General features: G+C 44.0%; 1 protein-coding gene across 3 annotated transcripts in view; it reads left to right on the top strand.

The window, feature by feature from the left end:
• The window catches only part of TNPO3 (transportin 3), a 1,119,313-nt gene that overhangs the window by 468,484 nt on the left and 632,880 nt on the right, over window positions 1–17,949 (top strand). The gene's annotated exons all lie outside the window — the stretch shown is intronic.

The raw sequence follows: 17,949 nt of genomic DNA on the forward strand, positions 1-17,949 counted from the left end.
TCATCATAAAGTCCAGGGTATTCCAAATACCGGTTTCTGTCACCCAATGCACTTGGTTTCAGTTTTTTCACAATTATGTCGTTTTCTCTACCAAATTGAAAAGCACTCTAATGTCGACCTAATAACGTCTGGAGTGGTGCCGTAGAAAACCTCAAATAGGTGGACGAAAAAAGCACTGTGTGTGCTTCGATGAGGCCAAGCCATCAGGCGGCGCTACAAAGAGGCATGCAGTGGTGTGGACACTAGCTCATTCAAACCGCCTCGCAAAGGAGAAAGCAGGCCCTGTGCGTCACAGCTCTTTATCCGCCACTCTCGTGTCGAAGGTGGGGTCAGATTTGCTGGGATAGTTGGGATACTGATAACGCACTAAACCCTGTTGGCGGGTGAGGGTATTGTTGTATGGCTGATGTCCGCTCGCTGAAGGATCAGCCACTACAGTCAATGGAGATCATTCGTTATTTTGTCATTGTATTTATATAGCGCTGTATACATACCCCTGTCCTTAGCTAATACCTTTTGATTTTACCAAAATGTTTTTAAATAGAGGAACAGACAGGGAGGCAGGCAGAACGATGTATATATATAGACAGACAGACCAGACAGACAGACAGATTAGAGGGTATAAATGCTGCCTGGAAAACATTGGATGTTGACATTGTGGAGGGCGGGGTAAGTGTGCTTCGCTACTGGTTTCACTGTGCTGCTCCGTAAACCCCTAGTTGCTTTCCCCACTGCATGCGCCTCAGCAATCACAGCGCCCAAGATCCACGCCCAGGGTGTGCCCTAGCACCCTGACACCCCAGGCCAGTGAGCAGTCTGGCACTTTAAACAGCAGAGGGGCCCCTTCCGCTGGAGCCAGGCTGCAGGCGAACGAGAACCACGACGCGCAGGTCCGGACTATGCCAGGCAGTCGTTCAATGTATGGGCGCTATAGGGAAAAGAAAAGAAGTGCTCTCAAATCAAACTTAATTATGTTTAGGCTTTCCTGTTTTCAGTTTCTATTTTTGGTAAATTCTGGTGGGGTTTTTTCAGTTTTTTCAATACCTTAAAAAACAGTGGTTATCAGTGGTTACACATTTTTGCGCCATTAATAACAGAAACAGTGTTTTTCCGGTGTTTATGGAATTTTAATTTATTTTTAATTATTGCTTGCTTTCTGCACTGATAGTGCATGTGTATAGATAGTGTGTGCAAAGGGTATATGAGGACCAAATAAATTTTTACTGCACCAGAATGGACTACTAAGTCAATAGTATTCTTCATTAACTCTGAAGATTGTAAAGATGCTTTCAGCATACACTCTAGCAAGTGACAAGGATCTCTTACAGCACTTCAGCTCAGGTATCGATTTTGACAGGCCATCATACAACTTGTTCATATACATAGCTGAATTACTGCAAATACAAACAATATTACTCCAATCTTAATTGAACTTGGTAGGAACTTTTTTCAGCAGCATTCCAAGTGACACTGTGCTCCATGTTTACGAAATGCCTGGTGTCATGCTTTCACCACTATCTCAGATGCTTGGTGACAACATTCGTTTCACACATACTTGTCACTACATCTTGCATTGAATGTTTAAAAACTGGGCTGTTTGGCAATTCACTTACAATTAATACTGGCTCACTAGAAAGGGGGACAGATGTATTAAAGGACTTCACCCATTCTCTGTCTGTGGGTAAATGTGATACTACATATTAGGAAATATTCTAATTTATCCAGCCATTTCACCTATCAGCGAAGTCCAATGTAGCCAAAATTTCAAATACGATTTTGATATTTCCCAATTCTCTACAGTTTATAAAATAACTAAAGAAGACCTAAAAATGCATCTAAACACTGCATCTTTAGACCAAAGACCATCAACCTAAAAAAAGCAGAGGGAAGAAGAGACAATGTTTCAGTGACATCCCTAAACAACAAAACTCAAGCAGAATAATGTTAGCCCAGTCTCTCTTGATACTACCTTGTATAACAAAGTTACATTGTATTGGCCCCTTAAGAACGAAATAAAAATCACTCTTTCACTCATCTTTTCCTTTCTTTAAATGGCACTTAGTTTGTGGTTGCAAAGGTGTTTTTTCAGTGTTTATATGATTACACCAGTGATGGCTATTTTCCTTTCGGTGGGGTTTTATCAGTTATTATAGGTTTAAACCTAAAACCAAATAGCCAAATTATGTTGTTTAAAGATCTGTCTAAATAAACATTTCTTTGACTGACTGGCTCTCAAATCAAATATCCTTGCCAAACAAGCAAGATAGCTCAGCAGGTTAAGCATTCGCGACTGAGGCAGGTGCTGCCTTTTGAGTCACAGGCTCGAATGAGAGAAGATCTAGTTCAACCTTTCATTCTTTAAATGCTTAAAGTCGACCTACCACCCAAAAACAGAGGAGCGGTAAAATGTGCACCCCTCGACTCCGACTTCACACCGGTTTAACAATTGGTGCTTTTGCCGTGACTTCATCAACTGCTAACTCCCAACAAGAAGACGCTGTTATGACTACGGCACTCCTTTCATCCACCCCGGAAGGTAGACAGCTGGGGGCGCAGGACAGGCCGTGCCTCTGAATCCAAAGCAGCTGAGGGGTAGCCCAGTGGGTGCAGTTCCTGCTGAAAAGCTTTGCTGTGTGATGTGAAGATTTTGGGATCGAACAGCTGACTCTGGTGACAACTGAAGTACCGGTGGCCACAACAATGACGCTGGACAGATAAGCGCCACTTCAGCACTGATGCGAGCTATGCAACTGCCTACGATCATTTTTACAGTAGACGTGGCCTTTATATGTATTCTTTTATTGCATTTATTTTGTATAGTACTCACAGACTTCAGAGCCTCTGCTGGTATTATAATACTTGTCTGTTTCATAGGCTGCAGGCGATGTAATTCGCAGTGTCACACTTGATGTAATCCCACAAAATAATAAAACAAGCTATTTAAAAAATAGAAATCTGCCTTTGCTACTCAATGGTGCCCCTCGAGGCCCTCGCGACTGAAAGGCATTTCTGCCTGTCACATGTTTTTTGTTGCACAGTTGGAGTGTCACCTATCTCTAGAGTCCCCAGAGCCCCCACCCCCTCCACAAAACGTTAATAATAAAAGTACAGCCATCTGAAAGCCGCGTATCCCTTTCAAAGCGAGGCCTGCGTGGGCTTTTATCCGTAATTACCAGTTGCCATCCACTCTTCCTAGCTGCGGGATTAAACTCTGAGCACTTCCCTTTGAAGTCAGGATCCTTTTATCTGTGGACGGACTCAGCAATTTAAGAAGAACCGTCATAAACGGGGCGGACGCCGAATAAAAGGTGTGATACCTTTAAAAGGGTCCCTTGGCGGGGGGAGGGGCGCCGCTTCCTGTCACAGCGCTCCCAAAAAGCCGCCAGCCATTTTCAAATAATCACTAAAAAATAAAGCAAATGTCATAGTTTAGGGAAGAAAGGAGAGGGTGAGAGCGCAGCATCAAAGCCGGGGTTAAGGGGGGGCATAATGAAGCACAAGCATTAGAAATGCAATAGGGCACGCATTTAATTGTTAAAGCCATTTGCATCGCTATACAATACCATTAGCAAAGCAAATGGCTTTAACTTAATCAAAGGCGAGACCTATTGCATTTTCAATGCTTGTTAAGTGTGATAGTAGTTATACCTATTTTTTGTACTGATTTTCTACAGTTTTTTTTTACTGTTTAATTATAAATATTTTATTCATTAAATAACATTATATATTTTTCCGAAAACTTTCTTTTTTTTAAATTCAAACAAATATTGATTTAATTTTCTTGTTTTCATTTTTTATTTTAATATATTTATATTCTTTTTTTTTTAAATTCCATTTTTTTTTCGGAGTCGCGCACTCAAAGCGTACACATCACGGTGGGTGCGCGCATTCTAGCCGCCATTTTAGGAAAGTCGTGAAGGATCCGCGTATGGTGTGCGACTACTGCGTGTTTTTCAGTTACATCATATACATTTAATATTACAACCAGGTCAGCAGAGCTGCTTTAGAGCCAGAGAACCAGGTCAGCAGAGCTGCTCTAGAGCCAGAGAACCAGGTCAGCAGAGCTGCTCTAGAGCCAGAGAACCAGGTCAGCAGAGCTGCTCTAGAGCCAGAGAACCAGGTCAGCGGAGCTGCTCTAGAGGCAGAGAACCAGGTCAGCGGAGCTGCTCTAGAGGCAGAGAACCAGGTCAGCGGAGCTGCTCTAGAGGCAGAGAACCAGGTCAGCGGAGCTGCTCTAGAGGCAGAGAACCAGGTCAGCGGAGCTGCTCTAGAGGCAGAGAACCAGGTCAGCGGAGCTGCTCTAGAGGCAGAGAACCAGGTCAGCGGAGCTGCTCTAGAGGCAGAGAACCAGGTCAGCAGAGCTGCTCTAGAGGCAGAGAACCAGGTCAGCAGAGCTGCTCTAGAGGCAGAGAACCAGGTCAGCAGAGCTGCTCTAGAGCCAGAGAACCAGGTCAGCAGAGCTGCTCTAGAGCCAGAGTACCAGGTCAGCATAACTGCTTTAGAGCCATAGAACCAGGTCAGCAGAGCTGCTCTAGAGCCAGAGAAACCAAGTCAGTAGAGCTGCTTTAGAGGGAGAGAACCAGGTCAGCAGAGCTGCTCTAGAGCCAGAGAACTAGGTCAGCAGAGCTGTGCTAGCTGACACTGACTGACTGACTGACTGACTGACTGACTGACACACTGACTGACACACTGACTGACACACTGACTGACACACTGACTGACACACTGACTGACTGACACACTGACTGACTGACACACTGACTGACTGACACACTGACTGACTGACACACTGACTGACACACTGACTGACACACTGACTGACACACTGACTGACACACTGACTGACACACTGACTGACACACTGACTGACACACTGACTGACACACTGACTGACACACTGACTGACACACTGACTGACACACTGACTGACACACTGACTGACACACTGACTGACACACTGACTGACACACTGACTGACACACTGACTGACACACTGACTGACACACTGACTGACACACTGACTGACACACTGACTGACACACTGACTGACACACTGACTGACACACTGACTGACACACTGACACACTGACTGACACACTGACTGACTGCCACTGACTCTACACCTCTACACCTCTACACCTCTACACCTCTACACCTCTACACCTCTACACCTCTACACCTCTACACCTCTACACCTCTACACACGCACACATATAAATGCATATATATGCATTTCTATATGTGTGTTTGTGTATATATATATAAACATATATATAATCTGCATATCTATATAAATACAAATATAAATGCATGGATACATATCCATATATGCATGCATATGCATGTTATGTACATGAAAGTTTGAAAATCACTAATAAAAGAAAAGCTAAAAAGCCACCTTATTACAAACAGAATTGCTTTAACTTAAACGAGGGCGAGACCTATTGCATTTTTAATGCTTGTTTACTTTGGTTCCATCAAGAAGGCATTCAGATGTGTCACACATTTTCCATAAATTGTGAATGGTAGCACTCTAGTTGCTCATTAGATCACTGTAGTAAAGCTACTGCTCACCAGGGAAGTCTGCTGCTGGTATTCAAAGTGCATGTTTCAGTCTGCATGTCCGAATTTTTTAATGAGATAGAAGAGGATTTGAGTAGTCAAAATGTGCCCTAATTTTTCTTTCTTTTTTGGAGAAGAACAAGGGAACCCTCATGGTGATTAAGGACCTTGGGTGACAGTTATGTATGCAAACAGTGGTCCTTGAACAAGTAAGGTGACAATAGGATAAATATAGATTGAAATCAATGCTATATTCAGAATGTCCAGCCGGACAAACGATTTAATATTGTAATAAATCAATGAACAAATATGAAAACAAATTTCTCGTGGGACACAATCCTGTATCCCATAGGGAACATGACAATTACAAAACACACAAGGCTATTTCAGGCATGAGTGTTGTAGCTTGTAAAGTATCAGTTTTGTCAAGCTTAGAAAAAACAGTCAATGCACTTTTTTACACAATGGATTAATGTGCAAGCTTTTTTTTATGGGTCGACGATGTTTTGATCCTTTTAAGGTGATACTAGGATCGTCATGAGGACAATGATTAGTGCATGCCTGATTTAAAAGAAATTGCCTGTGGAGAAAAACGGGGGTGGGAGGAAAAAAGATTGGGGGGGGGGTAAAGGGGTAAAAGGACAGAATTAGGGCGATTGTGTCACACGAGAATTTTGTTTTCATATTTGTTCATTAATTTATTACAATATTAAATGGTCTGTCCGGCAGGACATTCTGAATATAGCATTGATTCCAATCTATATTTATCCTATTGTCATCTTACTTGTTTAAGGACCACTGTTTGCATACATAATTTTTCTTTCTGCAGCACTAATCATAATTTCTATGGCAAAATGAACCCCCTCAGTTCCTTTGCAAATTAAATGTTTTAAGTATTACCACTTTATTTCAATCAAGATGGCTTCAGGTGTGCCATACTTTTGTCATAAGTAAGACTGTTAGCGCTCTAGTTGTTCTTTAGAACACTCTGGGGCATTCTGTCATTGGGCTATACTTGGGCTACATCTGGGTGATATTTGGGCTCTTTTGTCTCTGGTGGCCATCTTGGGAGACTTATTTGTTATGAAGTTTCCTAATTTCCTCATTTACTACAGTCTCCTCAGTAGGAATACTTTCAGTTTTTTACTTTGTTTCCAACAAGAAGGCATTCAGATGTTTCACACATTTGCCATAAATTCAGAATGTTAGCACTGTAGTTGCTCATTAGATCACTGTAGTAAAGCTACTGCTCACCAGGGAAGTCTGCAGCTGGTATTGAAAGTGCATGTTTCAGTCTGCATGTCAGAATTTTTTTAATGAAATAGAAGAGGATTTGAGAAGTCACTCAAAATGTGCCCTAATTTTTCTTTCTGCAGCACTAATCATACTTTCTATGGCAAAATTAACCCCCGCATTTTGTTCCTTTTTAAATTAAATGTTTTAAGAGTTACCACTTTCTTCCAATCAAGATGGCTTCAGGTGTGCCATACGTTTATCATAAGTAGGACTGTTAGCGCTCTAGTTGTTCTTTGGAACACTCTGGGAAGCTGCAGTAGAACATGACTGAGAAAGATAATGTGAGCTTATAGAAAATATACGCTCAGTTTAGCTTATAGATCACCTTCCAAACCTCTGTGGGAAAAGCATGAGAAAATAGTTTTCTCTCAAACATGATTCATGATTTCCCAGCAGAAGGCTTTTTCGCGTGGTAAAATCACCTTAGAACATACCACAATTCCTAAAACGAGTATGGTACCATCAACAAATGATTTATAATGTAACTAAAGTTTTAAAACCTTATATTAACTGCAATATTTTTTTAATGAGGTGCATCATGTATATTGCTCCAAAGATGGCTGTCAACACGTCTTGGATGAAGTGCTGAAAGCCAATCAGATCTCACGATGAGATGTGTGGTTAGGCTCTGCCCAGATATATATGTGATTTTACTTTTGATTTTCTCAGGAACTACTGAATGGATTTACACAATTTAAGCAAGAGGCACGACTCTGAACCAAGGTCTACCTTTCTGCCAAATTTGGTGTAATTCCGTTCAGCAGTTCGGGCTGTAGCTGTGACTAAAGGTCCCTATGGAAAATTGCATTGGGAAAACATGTTTTAGGTCCCCCCTTTTTTCTCGGCCCCCGCTTGACTGATCACCCCGAGACTTTCGGGGAAATTTCTTTTGGAAGCCTTTATTTGAACAGCTGTTTGGCACGATGCATTTCGGCTGGATTAGCCTTCCTCAGGTGCTGCTGTAGTCACAGGATACTGCCCCACCCGTGTTTTGAGTAGTCCTGCATCCCTCTGATTGGTGGAGGCGCCCAGTGCTCCTGGTCATGTGATCGCCCCTTGTTGTGTAATGCATTACACACTACATCTCCCAGAATTCCTCTTGCCTGGGTAGAGGTTGCGCGGAGCCGGATTGAAAGAAAATCATCCCTTTATTACTGGTACTCTGCAGGAAAAACCACAGGTGACTGTTGAAAATGTCCTGGTTGCCATGTAAAATCATAAAGTACTTCCTCAGGTCCCCTTACGCTCGAGCCTCTTAAAGTTAGTGTCCACCGGGCTGCGGGTTTACATTGCAATGAAGAAAACCCCATGTGAAGTCACAAGCTGCAATCAGCAGCAGCTCTTGTATCTCCTACTTGTTGAGGCGGGTTGGAGAAATTCCGATACATACATACATACATATATATATATATATATATATATATATATATATATATATATATATATATATATATATATATATATATATATATATATATATATATACACACACATATACACACCAATTTGCTCAGAGATGAGGCCGCAACTCGCCTGCAGGAGGAGTACCGTGAAGGGAAGCTGCAATGCTTTGAATAAAGGTTTTGAGAACCTCCTGCAGGCGAGTTGCGGCCTCATCTCTGAGCAAATTGGTGTCAATACACATCGCGGCGGCTCCGGCCGTGGAGGGATCGCGCTGCCTGAAAATGACGAACAGGACCACAGAGAGGTAACGTTCCTCTTTGACTGGCGCCAGCAGGGATACAATTAACATTGCAGAATCTTTTCAGGGAGCCCAATGGAGGGCTTGAAATGGGTCCCGAAATGGCATGCAGGAAGTGAACCCACTAGAGGGTAGGAAATAGCGACGTGACTACATTTTCCAACATGCACTGTGGAAAATGAACTCTACTTAAAGAGATTACACCTGAGACTATTGGGAGTCTCTGTAAAAGCATGCTGGGAAGATACAGCGTTAATGGATTTTGGTTTCCTGCGTGTGGCCTCTGATGAGAAGCGCGAATGCTTCGAAACGCGTAAGGCCAATGGGACGAAGTACCGTGAAGGGAAGCTGCAATGCTTTGAATAAAGGCTTTGAGAACCTCCTGCAGGCGAGTTGCGGCCTCATCTCTGAGCAAATTGGTGTCAAAATATATATATATATATATATATATATATCACTTAAAAAACCATAGGTTTCACACATGTTATAGTTAGGTGGACATTCCCCCGTTATAGTTAGTTCAGATAACTATAACTCGCGCGCCCGCAATCCACTGCTCATGACGTCACATATTACATCACTCATGACATGGTCAGTGGCATCACTCATGACATCCTTTTGATAGAGTAGCGGTCGCGCGAGTTATAGTTATCTGAACTAACTATAACGGGGGAATTTCATTGGTTTTTTACGAGTGAAATGTCCACCTAACTAGAACATGTGTGAAACCTATGGTTTTTTTCAGTGAATTTGTACGTTTTTTTTTTAATGGTTTTTCACCGAGCGCGCACCCCGCGATTTAAAAAAAAAAAAAAAAAAATGTAAATGTTTTTTTCTGCCTTCGGGGTCCTTCAGGGACCCCCTGACAAAGGCTAGGGGGTCAGGAACTCTCTACCCTGCCCCCTTTTCACGTCGCCACCTTCCTTTTTCACTCTTGCACTCAAAACAAACAAAATGGCGGCCGACACTTCCTGATTTTGACTGATTCGAACGTTGACTGACATGTAACAGCCAATCAGAATTACGCTTGTGCATGTTAGGGTGCGCGCACCGTGCGCGGCTATAGATATTTATGTACTTTAACTGCAATTTTCTCAGGAACTACTGAACAGATTGACTCCATATATGCAAAAGGCACATCCCTGACCTGAGGACTACCTCTTTGCCAAATTTCATGTAATTCTGTTCAGCCGTTCGGGCTGTACCTTCGACTGAAGGTCCTATGGGAAAATGCATGGGGAAAACGCGTTTTGGGACCCCCTTTTTTCTCGGCCCCTGCTTAACGAATCCCCCCGAGACTTTCAGGGTAGGACCTGAGCGGAGCGCCCCATTAGTTTTGAAAATTTTGCGAGGATTCGTCAACCGGCGAGAGAGAGAGAGATATATATATATATATATATATAGAAAAGACTATATATATAGATATAGTCTTTTCATGCTGGGTATTGTGGTTACATTGATTCTTATGTACCTTGTATTGTTCTGATACCACTACTCTTATTCAAGCATGTGAATCTATGAAAGACACCCCAATACTGGAGAATAACAAAAGTTACTTACATGTAAACCGTGGTTCTCCAGTATTGGTGCCTTTCATAGATTAACATGAGACCCACCCTCCTCCCCTCAGAGGCTCTCTTTTTTTCTACTTGGCTCTGTATCACTCTTGTGCTATGAAAATCTGAGGGCCTGAGCCTCTGAGGAGAACATTCTAAGAGGGCACGGGCGCCGGATTGGCTGGAATTTGGACTAAAACATAATGACAGTGATATGTTAGAAAAGTGACGAGTTGTCTATCTCTAAAAACTCTATGGTTTTACTTTCTTATATGCATATATGGGCTTATGTTATTACTACATTGCTATGTTATGTACCGTGGGACTCCCACTTCGACGGGGAATATTCAAGCATGTGAATCTATGAAAGACACCAATAGTGGAGAACCACAGTTTACAGGTAAGTAACTTTTGTTCTTCTGTGTTCACTTCAGGCAGCCCACCATAGGGGTGTAACTAGCCTGAGCGTAAACTCGCCTCCTGACTAGCTAATTTGCCCACCTTTCCTGGTGCCAAATAGGCCTCAGAGTAGAGGGTGGCATTCCCGAATCTGGGGAGGGAAGCCGTGTTTGCGTATCAATGGCGGTAGAGTTTTTGAAGCCTCTGGCCTTGATGTGCTAAATCACTAACCATCCTGCTGGAAGAGGTGTGAACACCTTCCTCCGGAGCTGGCATTGTTTCTGACGTCTGCGAGTGCTGGCTCTCACTTGCAGGGGGTCAGAAACTTGTCTGTGGTGGCAAGCTGGTAGATACCAGTCAGCCAGCACCCTAAGAAAATGCTAGGTTTTCAGGGGGCATCTCGAAGATGCCCTATGAGTGCATGTCATGATAAATCCACTACTTGCTTCAATATGTTTTTATTAAGATGAAATGTTGGTTTCCAAACACCATGAATTTCAGCACAGCCTTTATGTAGCTGGGTAACTTGTAATGACCAGTGCCCACTACAGATCTCTGAGATGGTTGCCTGGTCACTTGCAATGCCTTAGCAATGGTGTTAGGCATCATAGGGGTATATCTGCTCATGCAGAAGTGCACTCGCATGTATCATAATTCACCTTCCTTTAGTGCTAGAAGTCCTGCTCAAGGAGTGTCTTACCTATAATACATGCAGTGTACTTGGGTGTGGCACACAGCGAGTAAACCAGGTCATGTTTTCACATGGGTTTGCGCCATTTCACGCATCTTGCAATGGCAACCTGCATGCCCTGTGTGTGTGGGTCCCTTAGGGTGGCATAAGACATGCTGCAGCCCTTAGGAACCCTCTTTAGTACCCATGCCCTAGGTCCCAGGGGTACCCTTTACTAGGGTCTTATAGAGATGCTAAAGACCTTGTCCATTGGGTTACAATTAGGCTTTAACTTGTTTTGGGGGAAAGCACTGGCACTGAGGTCTGGCCTCGGTGCACTGTCAGAGTTGAAAACCAGCATCTAGTAGTCAAAAATGGGAGACAAAGTGGTGGGAAACTGCAACAAAATTCCAGTTTCCTACACAAGCCTTCCAGCTTTACAAAGTTCAAATGGCCTTTTTCCTTTCTGTAAGTATTGTCTGTTTTAAAATTGCACAAAGACCTACTGTAGTTTTGATTGTTGGTCAAGTCGTGGCTACACAGGTTTTTTTTTGGTGGGGTGTATAAACTCTCACTTCAGGTTTCTTGATCCGGTTTTGACATGCCCAATCATGGGTACCCATGTCTTTTTAAAGGAAAAGTCATATTTTTTTCAACATGAATCTTTTCTGCCTTCATGTGTTGTGGATTATTCCACCATCTAGTGGTTGGATCTGGAATTATTTCTTTTTCTGTGCTGTGAGTCTTTTTTGTCGATCACCATTTGGTGGTGTGTCTGTCCCTCTGCGACATCAGACGTGCATCCCAGAAGTTCCTAGTCATGGTTTCCATCTTGTTGCATAACTGAGGAGCTTCAACAAATGTAAAATTGCAATGACATCGGCTGAACTGAGATTAGTTGAAAGACCAACTAACACCCAGACCACACGGTTGTAGAATATTCACCCAGTTACCTTGGGCCTGCGGTGGACATGCAGAATATGCTCTTTTGGTTTTGTCCCTGGTGTCATCAGAAGTTTGTGCAGAAGGACAGTCACAAGGTGTACTACTTGTGCCTACCTTAAGACCCAAGCACAGAGGGTTGCGAGCTCAGTGCCATATTTCTGCCGATGTGTAGACAAAAACGGTGGTGCACTACACGACGTAGGCTATGATGAATAAACATTGTGCTTTTCAGCGAGGAAGAGGACGACACAGTGAGAATGCTCGGACACTGAGGAAGGAGTCATCGACCTCGAAAGACTGAATATGGCAAGAAAATCTGTAAAAAAGGAAGATGCCAAAAGACAACAGCAGACTGGGACCAAGCCTTCGAAGATTGACTTGAAATCCCCAATATCCATGACGCCAAAATATTCAACGATCGAAGGGTGGCAAAACCAAAAAGAGCCTCACAGGTACAAGAGCAAGGACACCACAAGAGGTAAACCATCTAAGACTGCTTCAACACCAAAGAGCGATTTAGAGAAATCGAGTGAAAGAGATTTGAAGGACAAGGAACCTTTGTCAACAAGCATTGGCATAGCCAATAGGTCTCGCCTTTGGGACCTTATAAGTGTTTAGCCATGTAACAGTTGATGATGTTGTGCCGAGGCTATTGTGCTGCATAACTAAATACTTACATGGTCCCAAAAGTGAGACCTATTGGCTATGCCAATGCTTGTTTCCATTCGTTACTGTTTTCACATCCTTCTCTTCTTCCGTCTTTTCCCCCTTTCTGTCGTTCTCTAGATTTCTCCAGGTCCTGGTCTAAAGTCACGGTCCCCAAAAAGAGTTTAGATGGCTGTTTCAGACTAGAATCCAAAACCAGCCCTAAGAAATGTTCAAAGCAGTCCCATACTGCAGGAAGCAGTGTCTAAAATGAGACAATGGTACTTCTTTGGGTTATGTCATCCCATCCTGCTTTGAAAGCAGCCGTCTGACTGGACGTCCAAAGGCAAAATGCCAAAATGGGAAATTATCCTGTCCAGCCCTGTCTGGTCCAAGCACTGGGGCAGATTAAGCACTAGAAGGACAGAAGGAATGTCCCACTATGACCTTTTCCGCATTGGCCAGATCCAGGCACGTTTCCGCATGAACGGCCAGCCAGTTGTACCCCATTTGCGGACCAACGACAAGTAGTCACCCGAAACGCAGGCAGTGCAAAGTAGAAGAGAGCAGGCTGCAGACTAAATAAATGCATCATACATCAGCAGAGCATTATAACGGTGACAGTAAATCAATCACGCCAAACGCAGTGCCGGGAATTGTCTATCTTTTCATCTGCAAGTCCAATTTCCAGAGTTTGTTAAACTTAATAGCAGCCAAGATGTATTGCACGGTGTAGAAAATGAATTCCAGCATAAACTTTCAGAAAGCAAGCAAAATACTATTTCATTTGTGGTGCCTGATTCCATCTGTAAAACATGATGACAATCCTCCGGGAGCTTGCAAGTAATGCTGCCAGTTTGTTTTCCAATAAATATTTACTTCCCGTTGAAAAAATAGAATCTTGTGGGTTTAACCGTGTTGGCTTGTGTCTTTTTTTTTTTTTTTAAATCACCTACATTTCAGGGACTTCAGTGAAGTAAAACTTAGATGCCAGATCAAATTGTCATTCCCGTCAGTGAGCAGCGCGTGCAAGGTAGAAACCGCCAGCGAAAAAAATAGTAAAGGCAGATTTCAGTTCATGGACATGACAACCGCAGCAATGTGAATGCAAAAGTAATTTTTTCTTGCGCAGTCAACGTTATTAAAAAATTTGGACTTCTTCATGTGGAAGCGGCATGTTAAATTATAATATTAGCATTTTGCAATGAGTAGAGGTGAGCCCGCGAGTGGTGCCTCCAAACCAAAACACATTGGTAAAAGGCATTGTTATTTACAACGTCAATAACTTTAACTCGCACAAATTTAAGACCTATTGGCATGGCCAATGCTTGTTAAAACACATTGTTAATCTTTATGCAGGATTTCAAATGCGCTCATGTGTTTTGGGTAAATCGTAACGCAAAATATGGGACTAGTTACAGCTGACACCCGAGCACGTTAAAAACGGAAAACAACGTGCAAGTAAATATATCGTGCCCTGATAATGCGCAGCTGCTGTCTGAAGTCCCTCAACTCCACCCACGAGAAGGTATACAATTAAGAGTCCCAGCATTATTCACTGCAGCGTATGTTGTCATTGTCCTCTGGGATGTTACTCTTTCCTTGACCTCCTGTAAATCTCTGAGTATGCGGCGGCCTGCAGGTCAGCCTGGGATGGTATGCGAACCCCGGGTGCGCACTCGCGCAGCACACGGAATGGCGCAGTCTGGCAAAAACGGCTGCCGACAGGCCACCTGAAACCAGTTCAACACCCCTCCCCCAAACACCCCACCCCCCCAAGAGAGGAACTCCAAAGCAGAATGAAGCTACACAAAGCTTTGTTTACTACAAAGCGAAGGGGGGGGGGGGCGCAGGACGAGGGAGGGGAAGGGAAGCGTGGCCTGCAAAGATTGAGATTCTAGACTCTCTCAGACAGAAGTCACGGGTGGATGCCCTAAAGGAGCTTCTACCAATGGAATGCACATAGAATCATACACTTTTTCCATTCTGCAAACCACAGAAAACACAAAAAAGCTAATCTATGAAGCTCTTCTAATGACCGTGTATTTTAGTTAATGCGTAGTTCTGCCATCACGGTCTCCCCCGTCACAGCAAAAAACAAGAGATGTTAATAAACAAAGATAGCTTACCTTAGATGTTCGGAGATTGCTCTGTACATCCCAGCAAGAGACACGAATAAACACGAGAACGTCCCTGTAAAAAAAAACTAAAAAAAAACCACACCCACCAGTGTAAAAGGGACGGGGCTTAAAAAAGAGAAAGAAGCGAAAAAACACACCCGAATCCGAAAAAGACGGGGCTTGAATTGACAGACAAAGCTCTTCTCCAATGGCTGACCAGCATTTAAGAGGCCAGCCAATGGAGAAGAGGGGCGGGTTCAAGCCCCACTACTGGAAAACATAAAATCTCGCCAGCGAGACTGCGCAAGCGCAGCCTTCGCTAGCCGAGACCTAAAAAGGAAGTCGATGACTGCCTTTGACTCAGAGCAGACCAGCAAGGTCGAACACACAAGATGATGATTCATGGCAGAAATGGCAGCCACTTCACAAAAGAAGATCTTAGACGAGTACTTGAAGATTTTTCAAATTCCATCGAAACTGCAAGAGCCGAGGGGCCGTGGAGGAAGAGCTCGAGGCACCTTCGGCCCCAGAGCCACGCAACAGTGAGCAGGAGGAATTCCTCTGCATGGAGGAAGGAGGCGGCAAGAAGATTGCCTTCGAGGATAGTAAACTGGGGCGTCGCAGGAGCTCGAAGCAGCAGTATACTTGTACCCTTGAGACGTGTGCTGCTGGACGACCTAACCATCTACAACTTGTTGATAAAGTGAGCTGCGGACCCTTAGAGTCCAGCTCGAGGAAGAGTAGTCCGAATCCTGCTTCATTATGCAGATGTTAATGCAGAGCCAGGAGACGAGCCTCTATCACCTGATGCTCCTGAGTGTCTTGGACCAAAAGACGCTTCTCGAGAGCCCGCTTTCGGGAAGGCGGTCATCCCCCAAAACGAGAAAGTATTAACACTTGACACAAGACCCCTTTGGTAATTGGGGTCAACAAGACTGCTAACCAAATCATCCTCTCGAAGTACCAATCCCAAATCTACAGGACCTTGCCCAGACAGGGGGGAGTAAGAGGTTGGAGATGGTTGGCAGGAAGATGGAGATAGGAGCCACGACCCAGCGGCTGACTGACAACTCGTGCGCACACCTCAATTGATGCAGCCACCACGGAGGATCTCAAGGACGTCTACCTTCACATACCGATGAATCAACAACACAATCAGTTCCTCATGTTTGCTGTGGACAAGATAAACTATCAATTCAAAGTCATACCTTTTGGCTTTAAAAAGTTCCTGGCAGTGGGGGCAGCACACTTCAGGGGTAGTGATCCACATTTTGTACTAGCTAGACGACTGGCTAGCAAAGTAGTTTGTGAAAGCAATGCCAGAGGGGCATACAAAATCATGCTTACCCTTCATAGGTTGGACTTCTCCGAGAACAACTCCAGAACAGGGAAAAGTGTTCCTGTGGCCAACACTGAACTCGAGGAAGGCAAAAACAACTTTAGTATACAAACAAGCTCTGGCATTAGCAAACCATATTCTCCTCTACCAGAGTGGACTGTCTGACAGGACTGGGATGAAACTCATGGGCATAATGTTCTCCTGCATTCCGCTTGTTCTTTATGCCATGTTACATATTGCACCAATACAGAAGTGGCTCTCAAACAAGTGGTCACAACCTGCAAGACGTTTGGAGGGAATAGGGGTTGTCACACAGGCAATACAGAAAGAGATGAAATGCTGGAACCTAGATAAGACAACAGTGAGGAGACTTTTCAGGACACAAACCGTGACAAATGTGCCCCACACTGGGTGGGGGCTCACATGGGGCCCTTCAGCATCAGTGGGATGTGGAGCCAAGCAGATAAACACAAATGTGTTGGAGGGAGCTAAAGACTGTTCTTGGCACTGAAGACCTTTTATGCACACTTAGAGGGGATCATTGCCCTATGCCCACCGACAACATGACCAGTATGCTCTATCTCAATAAGTAGGGAGGGACAGGGATACGTATGCTTACAACTGGCACAGAAAATCTGGTAACACGTTGATCTGGTGGTTATACACTTACAAGGAGTACAGAACATAGAGGCTGGCAAGGAAACGGATCACGTAAATTGGAGCTAAAATATCAGGTTCGACAAGGAGTGCTTCAATGGTGTGGCTCACCAATAGTAAGTAGTTCTATTGACCGCATCAGAAAAAGTAAAATGCTTAGACGTCTAGGTAGCTGCACCATTGGTCAAAGGAGAATGCCCTGACGATCCTGGTCCAAGATATTTGCGTACGCCTTTCCCCTATCCCACGGGTGATAAAGAAGTGTTATAATTAATCAATGACGCTGATCCTCATTGCTTCAACACTCCGTCCATCATTTCCTTTGGTTTTTGCTTTGTTCGCCATAAGTTGGCAGGGTATGCTCAGACGTGAGCCCCTTGCTCACTTTGCGACTGGATTCAAGCAAGCCTGGCTGAAGACGGCTGAAATGCCAGAAACCGGTCCTAGGAAGCTTGTTTCCGGTCCAGGGAAGACATGGCTTGGCAGTTCGGGCTGGACTGTTCCCATGAGGCACAGGGTCAGACTGATTTGCATATGGCCATGTCTGAACTGGGGTGGCAGAGTGGGCTAAAGAACGGTGATGGATTAAACCCAGATCAGTTGACTGGGGGTGAGTGCTTGCAATGTTCAACACTCCGTCCATCATTTCCTTTGGTTTTTGCTGATCCTCATTGCGCCACAGTGACCAAGGCAGATGACGTTCTCGGACCTCATAGAGATGCCCTAAGGATAAATAGTTACCAAACCCTCAGGACCTCCTCACAATGCAGAAGGGACAATGTCATCAGAACCGGTGAGCCATAAGCTGTCAGCGTGGCTCGTGAGGACCTACATGAAGTATGGAGATCTTGAAGGAGACCACGAGATCTGCAACGGGAAAATGCTACAATTTTAAGTTGGTGCAACAGAGAAGAGCTGTTTAAAAATAGAACATAAGAAATAATTGTCATTCGATACCCAACATACCTTTTCGAGAATAAGCTGACTATGTATCCATTAAGGTACTCCTGGCAGCTATTGTTGCATACACTGGGGATAAATTGGTAGCAGCCTCCTTA

This window comes from Triturus cristatus, chromosome 4_1, assembly GCF_964204655.1.
Source record: "Triturus cristatus chromosome 4_1, aTriCri1.1, whole genome shotgun sequence".
Lineage (NCBI taxonomy): Eukaryota > Metazoa > Chordata > Amphibia > Caudata > Salamandridae > Triturus > Triturus cristatus.